At 38.9% G+C, this 9,242-nt stretch overlaps 1 long non-coding RNA gene across 3 annotated transcripts in view; it reads left to right on the plus strand.

Annotated features, from left to right (window-relative positions):
• The window catches only part of LOC140068948 (uncharacterized), a 57,160-nt gene extending 48,339 nt beyond the window's left edge, over positions 1–8,821 (plus strand). For all 3 annotated transcript variants that reach the window (XR_011848647.1, XR_011848648.1, XR_011848649.1), the window contains one exon: positions 8,626–8,821. This is a non-coding gene — a long non-coding RNA (uncharacterized lncRNA). The remainder of the gene's footprint in view (positions 1–8,625) is intronic.
• The last annotated feature ends 421 nt before the right edge of the window (positions 8,822–9,242 follow it).

Raw genomic sequence — 9,242 nt, forward strand, 5'->3', positions numbered from 1 at the left:
TGGAGAGTGGAGTTATAGGATTTGAGCATAAATTTAAAGTGAAGAAAGTCAGAGGAAGTGCCCGATTTTCTCCACAGACGTTCAGCACTCTTGGAGCACTTACGAATATATTATATGGGGCTAGAATAATTTTATACTGGGGGGCTGTATATATTATATGGGGACAGAAACATTTTAGCCTGGGGGCTGTGTATATTATATGGGGACAGAATCCTTTTATACTGGGGGTGGGCTGTATATATTATATAGGGCCAGAATTCAGCTGGGGGGCTGTATATGGGATATAGTATATTACTATGCTGGAAGGGCTGTTAATGAGATACAGTATATTACTAAGCTGGAGGGCTGTATATGGGATACAGTATATTACTAAGCTGGGGGCTGTATATGTGGAGCCAGATTATTACTAAACTGGGGGCTGTATATGTGGAGCCAGATTATATTTAAGATGGAGGGGATCTCTATATAATTTAATTGGAGTGTTAATAACGAGGCCTTTAAATATATGAGAGCAGGGCTTTATAAAAATGAAAAAATTATTATATATATATATACACAGTATATATTCATTAGGGGGTGCTATATATTTACATTCGGCAGGGTAACACTGTATATAAAATCATATGTAACATAATAACATGGTGGGATATATTAGTTTTAGGATAAAATAAAATACTATGCATCATGTAAACCAAATGTTGGGGGGTCTGTATTAATAAATAAGGGGTTGTATATTGATTGGTCTGCTGTGCAGGCTATAATTCCAGTAGAATATATTTATAATGAAGGGATTTTTTATAAGTGCGGAGAGTGTGGTCAGTTGTGTTGTGAGGGTATATATCATTTAGGAGCACAGTGTTGCTATCCAGGAGACTTTATACCGTAGGATACTGTGGTATTTTTAGGGACACCGGGTGGACATGTGCTGCACGGAGCTGAAGATATCTGCCCGAGAATTCAGCATAAGGTAGCAAAAGGAGGTATTGTTTTCCATTTAACACTTTGGAAAACTTATTTGCATTCCTCCCTGAATTCCCAGAATCTATGGCTTTAAGTCTCCACACACCTTTAAGGTGGCCTTAATTGGCAATCTCTCCTTAAGGAGAACACCTAATGTCTGTCCCTATATGTTTTGCTAGTAGTGTAGATTTGTACCGTATTAGCCATGGAGAGCAGAAGAAGAGTGAAGAAATCAGGCAATACCTTTTTGAGGCTGAGTATGTTTGATGGTGAGCTTTCGAGAATACTAGTTCTCTTCGTCAGACATGATGTTATGCATGAAACAGAAAATTCACAGCATTTTATACACACTAAACAGTGATCATCAAAGGATATCAAAAAACCTCTAAAACAACAGATTGATAAAAACAGGGACATCTTATTTACAACAGGATGGCAATAAAAATATTAAAAGCCTGTGAGGCAAGACACAAGAGCCCTGGCTCTTATCTGCTTGTGGCCTCCAGGTCAGAGGTAGGAGGTCATGAAGCTGGCGTGAATGTTAAGACCACTTTGCAAGGTGTTGAATCTCCTCATTAATTTATACTCCTATTCTTTCCTTTCCCTCTGTGTCTTAAAATGTCCCATTAAAATAGTAATCTGCAAATCTTCCATAGTGTGGTCCTCTCTGGAGAAATGTGCAGCCACTGGGAGATCTTTCCTTTCATTTTTAATATCAGATCTGTGTGAGTTCATACGTTGATGGAGTTTCTGACCTGTTTCCCCAACATAAAGGCCTGTGGTTGGACACTGCTGACACATAATAAGGTAGACCACATTAGAGGACCTGCAAGAAAAGTTTCCCTTGATATGATGTACCTGCTGTGATTGAAGTACAGGTACCTGGTCACCTGTGTGAATGTGCTGGCATGTTTTACACCTCTGATGGAGGTCTCAGGGCACCAGTTGTTTCAGGTTTGGCGGTTTCCAGAAGGACAGGAGAGGAGGGACTGGAAATATTTCTTTTAATCTTGTGTCTTTATGCAGAATCGGTTGGAGTTCCTTGGCAATGTGATGTAGGATCTCCACTTGTGGGCTGTAAGTGGCTACTAGGGGTACTCTGGCCTCCTGTTGGGTCTCCTTATATTTGAGTAAATCATCTCTGTTGATGGCTGCTGCTTTAACTATTTGGTTACCAGTCACTTTTGGTCTATAGCACAACTGGAGAAATTCAGACCTGAGCTCCAATATACACTCACCGGCCACTTTATTAGGTACACCATGCTAGTAACGGGTTGGACTCCCTTTTGCCTTCAGAACTGCCTCAATTCTTCGTGGCATAGATTCAACAAGGTGCTGGAAGCATTCCTCAGAAATTTTGGTCCATATTGACATGATGGCATCACACAGTTACCGATTTGTCGGCTGCACATCCATGATGCGAATCTCCCGTTCCACCACATCCCAAAGATGCTCTATTGGATTGAGATCTGGTGACTGTGGAGGCCATTTGAGTACAGTGAACTCATTGTCATGTTCAAGAAACCAGTCTGAGATGATTCCAGCTTTATGACATGGCGCATTATCCTGCTGAAAGTAGCCATCAGATGTTGGGTACATTGTGGTCATAAAGGGATGGACATGGTCAGCAACAATATTCAGGTAGGCTGTGGCGTTGCAACAATGCTCAATTGGTACCAAGGGGCCCAAAGAGTGCCAAGAAAATATTCCCCACACCATGACACCACCGTTGATACAAGGCAGGATGGATCCATGCTTTCATGTTGTTGACGCCAAATTCTGACCCTACCATCCGAATGTCGCAGCAGAAATCGAGACTCATCAGACCAGGCAACGTTATTCCAATCTTCTACTGTCCAATTTCGATGAGCTTGTGCAAATTGTAGCCTCAGTTTCCTGTTCTTAGCTGAAAGGAGTGGCACCTGGTGTGGTCTTCTGCTGCTGTAGCCCATCTGCCTCAAAGTTTGATGTACTGTGCATTCAGAGATGCTCTTCTGCCTACTTTGGTTGTAACGGGTGGCGATTTGAGTCACTGTTGCCTTTCTATCAGCACGAACCAGTCTGCCCATTCTCCTCTGACCTCTGGCACCAACAAGGCATTTACGCCCACAGAACTGCCGCTCACTGGATGTTTTTTCTTTCTCGGACCATTCTCTGTAAACCCTAGAGATGGTTGTGCGTGAAAATCCCAGTACATCAGCAGTTTCTGAAATACTCAGACCAGCCCTTCTGGCACCAACAACCATGCCACGTTCAAAGGCACTCAAATCACCTTTCTTATACTGATGCTCGGTTTGAACTGCAGGAGATTGTCTTGACCATGTCTACATGCCTAAAAGCCCTGAGTTGCCGCCATGTGATTGGCTGATTAGAAACTAAGTGTTAACAAGCAGTTGGACAGGTGTATCTAATAAAGTGGCCGGTGAGTGTATGTTTTGTAAATCCCACTTTGATTTACACTGGCCCTTAACCCCTTATCACCGACACTAGTTTTCAGCTCAATGACCAGACTCGATTTTTCAAATCTGACAAGTCTCACGATAATTGGTTATAACTTTGGAACGCTTTAACATATCCCGGTGATTTTGAGAATGTTTTCTCGTGACACATTGTACTTCATGTTAGTTATAAAATTTAAGTGATACGTTTTGCGTTTCGTTCTGAAAAAAAGTGAAAATTTGGCAAAAGTTTGTAAAAATTCTTCATTTTCCAAGTTTGAAATGTTCTGGTTTCCAGACAAGATGTAAAACTACCCAAAAAGTTTGATAATTAACATTTACAGAATATCTTCTTTATGTTGGGATGATATTTTATGCATCCTCTCACTTTTCTAGGATGTTATGAGGTGCAGAACTTTAGGTGCGATTTTTCTTATTTTCATGAAAATTGCCAAAACTCACATTTTGAGGGAAAACTCAGCTTTCAGGTGACTTTGAGAGGCCTTAATAATAGTAAAACCCCATAAATTACCCCACTATAGAAAGTTCACCCCTCAACATATGTAAAACAACTTCTATTAAGTCCATTAACCCTTTAAGTGTTTCACATGGGTTAAAAAATATGGACCTGCGATCTAGAAACTATAGAATTTTTTTTGGAAAATACATTAATTTAGGCCAAACTGACAGTTTCAGAATAAATTAAATGATGAAACGCACTGAAACGTTTGATGCCCAATTCCTCCAGAGTGTACTGATACCACATATGTGGTGGTAAACTGCTGTACGGGCGCAAGGCCGGGCATAGAATGAATGGAGGCGCCATGTACAGCAGATTTGTATTGTCACATTGTACGACCTATACATTTTTTTCTTTTTGGTAATGCGAACATATGAGGGCTCATTATGTACGGGATGAGATACAATGTATAGATAATTTATTTTGGGAGTCTAAAGGTAATTCATGAGATTTTATTAACTATTTCAAGGGGGACACGAACAAAATCATCAATTTTTATTTTGGATTGTTAGCATTTTTTTCCCCCCGCTCATTGTAACGTAAAAATAATATTTTATCTTTATTTTCTGGTTCACTACGATTGCGGTGATACCTCATTTATATAGTTTTTCTTATTTTTGCTCAATTTTCCTGAGCAAAACCAATATTGGAGAAAATCGCTTTGTTTTTACTATTGACAACTTTTCAGGGCCATAACTTCTGTATTTTTCTGTTGTCAGATCTGTTTGAGGGCTTATTTTTTGCAAAAACAGTTGTTCTTTTCAGTCGTATCATATTAGGGAACGTAACTTTTTTTGATAACTTTTTAGAACATTTTTTGTGATGGTGTTTGATGGAAAATTGTATATCAAGGGAAGTTTTTCAAGTTTTTTTTTTACGTAGTTCACCGAGCGGGTTCAATATTGATTTAGATTTATTGTACAGATTAATACGGACGCGGTGATACCAAATATGTACGTGTTTTTTTGTTTTATTTACTTTATTTGAATTTTATGTGATACTGGGGAGATTATGGGACTTTTATTTTATTTATTTATTTAATTATATTATAAAAAGATTTAATTTTTTTTTAAAACTTTTTTTTACACTTTCTACTTCTTGGCTTGAATAAGCGATCATCCGATCGCTTATTCAAGCCTTTACACTGCAATACACTTGTATTGCAGTGTATACTGTAAGTAACTGAGCATGCTGAGCATGCTCAGTTACACACAGCCGGGTCCTGCCAGGAGGCGGAACCCGGCACAGAGAGGAGCCGACAGCCCCGGGTCACTCGTCGGAACCCGGGGCTGAGGCAGGAGGGATCGGATCCCCCGGTAAGCACACCGGGGGGGTCCGATCCACAGGGGACAAACTTGCACGCCGCGGTCATGCTTGACCGCGGCGTGTAAGGGGTTAAACACCCGGGATCGGAGTTTTTCCGATCCCGGGTGTTAGTGCCGGGTCTGGGCTGTGATATCACAGCCCGACACCGGCACTATAATAACCCGGTGTCCCGAAAACTTCTTCTGACGCGGCGCCGTAGAAAGGCGTCGCGTCAGAAGAAGTACCCTTAATGACCGCCGTAAAAAGCCGATAGGGTGGTCATTAAGGGGTTAAAGCCAGAAGTACCTCTGTTTTATTAAAAAAAAACACCCTAAATATAGTTAAGGGGTTTAGTAAGTATGCTTGTGGAGGAGATATGGAAAATATAAGGGGTTCAGAGTATTCAAATAAATAAATAAATAAAATGGAAAAAAGAAATATAGAGGGACAAGTGGGAGGGATAAGTGTTGTACTGATATGTTGTGTCTTTGTATATACCATTTTTGAAGCAGACAAAACATCTTTTCAGGGGGTGGCTTTATTTTGCAGTGAGGGACACTACTGATGCCCAGGAACAATTCTGCAGACAGCAGTCACAGAGGTAGCATTTCGCCTCCCTCTGCCTAATCGTCACCAAAGAGAAGAGATTTAATTATATTCTCCTGGTATGTTCCCTGATGATCAGTTCTCCCAAAGATGACAAATGAGTTGTACAATGCCATTTTGATGAAATATACTGCCAGTTTTTTGTACCAGATTTTACATTTCCGCATGGCATTGTACGGTTTGAGCATCTTATCTGACATCTCCGCTCCTCCCATAAAATTATTATAATAATGAATGCATACTGGAGGTGAAATAGAGGCTGCTGTTTCATGTACAGGGAGCTGGTATTATGGATGGTTGATAGCATCAACACATCTTTTTGTACCTACATTTACCTACTTCTACATTTACCTACTTTATTGTACTGTATTAGGGTCTTGGGAAGGTGCCTTTGATTTCTGCGGTCAGTCAGTCAGTCTGTGTGAGTGTAGCCTCTTTCTGACTTTGACATTTTGTATTTTTTTATGCCATATATGGCAAATATTGTCTTTACTATCTTAACTTTACTCTCCTTGAAATGCACCGGGGACTTGTTTGCTGCAATATCTTTTTGTGGGATGTATAAGAAGAGAATTTTTGGCTTAAAAATGTAATCAGGGGCTGAATTTTATACAGTCTGTCAAAATTGGGGTAATTTGGTGGGGGGGGTCATTGGGAATTATCAGCGAAATGGAGACATTTTAGGATGGCCTTACAGCCAACCTTAGGCATTGTTGATCCATACAAGGGTGTGTGATAAAGAGATTTATAGCCCAATAGTCCCTTATTGATGTTTTTTGTAAGGCCCATATTCAGGACCAAAACCCAATATTTTTACATTTTTGCTCTAGTGGTTGGATACAACTAGTGAGTTACTTTTTGTCACGTCAACGGGGTTACATCAAATTGTATTGTGATGAGTGTGATTGTACCTATATACCAGATCCGGTAAAATATCTATATACCTATGTATCACATTGCCTGAGGTAGCAGCACATTTTTGTTTTCAATGTACGATTAAAGTGCTCCATTATGCATGCTTTCACTGTTTGTAGTAAAGAAATTATGTATATTGTGCAACTTACAAACGCGCTTCATAGCGTTATTCATAAATGAACGTCCACAGTCAATCTGTAATATTTTGAAAGGACATCAATTACAGCTAAAAAATATATTTCAGGCCATCATTTCCTTGTGAATATTTGATCATGCTAACAAGATCAGTTTGCCATTGTGCGGCTGTATCTGAAACAATAACCTTGTTTCTTGCAAAGTTTTTTCTTACAGGTTTATACAGCGTATAGGCTCCTTGGTGTTTGCCTTGCACAAAGTTATTTTCTGTTTATTCCATAGTTCTTAATGTCCCTAATAAAAACCGCAGCTTTAGGGTTAAAATAATGTTCATGCAGTATATTTTCATAGCGCCTGTTTAACATATTTGCAGTGAAAGCAATAGATCATCTGCTATATGGCTGTATATCACAGCCATATCACTGCCATATATCACTGATACTCCTTCTATATAAGATTTTACACTATATGAAATAATTCAGCTTAGATATATATAGATTTATATCAAACTGTCATTATGACATGATATCACTATCATCTGGTGAAAACTAATTCTTCCCACTTTAGATTTAAAATCTGAATTGAAATTGTACTGTAAGCAAGACATTGATGTGTTGAGAAAAGCATGTGTGGGCTACAGAGATCGTGTGATAGAGATGACAGGGAAAAAAGTTTTCAAAATACTGTAAGCGCAAAAAGAAAACTGTTGTGGTGGCACAGTATGTTGATCCTTTTCAGCTTGTCACTGTGGCTTTTGTATGCATGGCCATGTATAAATTTAAATTTATGCCAAAAAACACCATCGCTATTTTACCAAAATTACCAGAAAACATAAAAACTTTTTCAACACCTGCTATTCAGTGTCTCATGTATGTACCCCACACAGGGAACATTGACATTCAACACACTTTGAAAGGGGGCAAAAGAGAGGGTGTTTTTTTTTATAGCTATACATGTGTTGATGGGCAACAACACAGCATTTGAGTTTCAGGGTTGTTTTTATCACGGTTGTCCCATTTGTATTAATAATTCCTTTATTTTCACAGCGCACACACAGATTATACAGCTCTACACAGAGTTTGCCGAATCAGTTGCTGCCCCCAATGGGACTCACAATCTAATCAACCTACCAGTATGTTTTGGAGTTAGGGAGGAAACCCATGCAAACATATAAACTTTTTGCAGATGTTGACCAGTATGGGACTTGAACCCAAAACCCCTGTGCTGCAAAGCTGTAGTGTTAACCACTAAGCCACCTTGATGACCTGATAAGTGAGGCAGACACAAACAAGGTCACAAACACCAGCTACGGTCAACTATATCATTATTTTGTGAATAAGAAACACTTTCTTCAGGGCTATGGTTACATTGTGCGAGGAATGTGGAAATATGAATTGAAAGAAATGGTTAAAACTGATTCCAAATTTCAAACATTTTACTCAAAATGCAATTCCAAATTCCATTAGATCCCTCTTATGCTCTTTACGGTAGGAGGACTAATGCCATCAAACTATCACAAGCTGTTAGAAGGAGAAATTATACTTTACTATGATTTTACTAGTCTTTATCCCTTTGTGAACAAAAAAAGAGATCTATCCTGTATCATTTATGGCAATTTTAGTTACATCAAAAGCTACTTTGGTATTGCTGAAGTTAAGGTTTACTCACCAAGAAACTTGTTTTTCCTGGTACTGCCTTTGTAAATTAACAAAAAATTGATGTTACACTTGTGCTTCTAATTCACAGAATGATCTCTGCAAATATGACGACAAACAACATTCACTGACGGGTACTTGGAGCACTATAGAGCTAAAGATGGCTTTGGAAGAAGAGTATAGAATCTCACAAATCTATTAAGTATGGCATTTTAGCGAGGTTACAGAAGACCTGTTTGCGTGTTCATTTTAGGAATAAACAGGAAGCATCCGTAACCCAAACTGGTGTACAGATGACATAAAAAACACAATACATTGGCTCCTTTCTTGAAAAAGAACAATTAGATGCTGCAAATATTACAGTGAACCCTGCTGAAAGACAGATTTCCAAACTTTTCTTAAATTCCTTATGGGGAAAGTTTGCACAGAAATCAAATTTACCCTGCACCAGCTTTTTAAGTGACACTAATGAAATGTTAATGTACAAAGACGTACTAGGTTTCTGAGTTAAATTTTATTGATAAAGACACAAAAACTCAAACATTTTTTAGCGTGCTTTACAACTGCCTACGCCAGACTAGAACTGAACAAGCTTCTGGATAGACTGCAGGAAAGATGTCTCTATAATGAACACATATTTGATAATTTTTGTGCATCAAAGCATGTTTGGAATTCACCTTTACGATATAAACCGAACATAGGCAAAAC

The sequence above is a fragment of the Engystomops pustulosus genome, chromosome 7, assembly GCF_040894005.1.
Source record: "Engystomops pustulosus chromosome 7, aEngPut4.maternal, whole genome shotgun sequence".
NCBI lineage: Eukaryota > Metazoa > Chordata > Amphibia > Anura > Leptodactylidae > Engystomops > Engystomops pustulosus.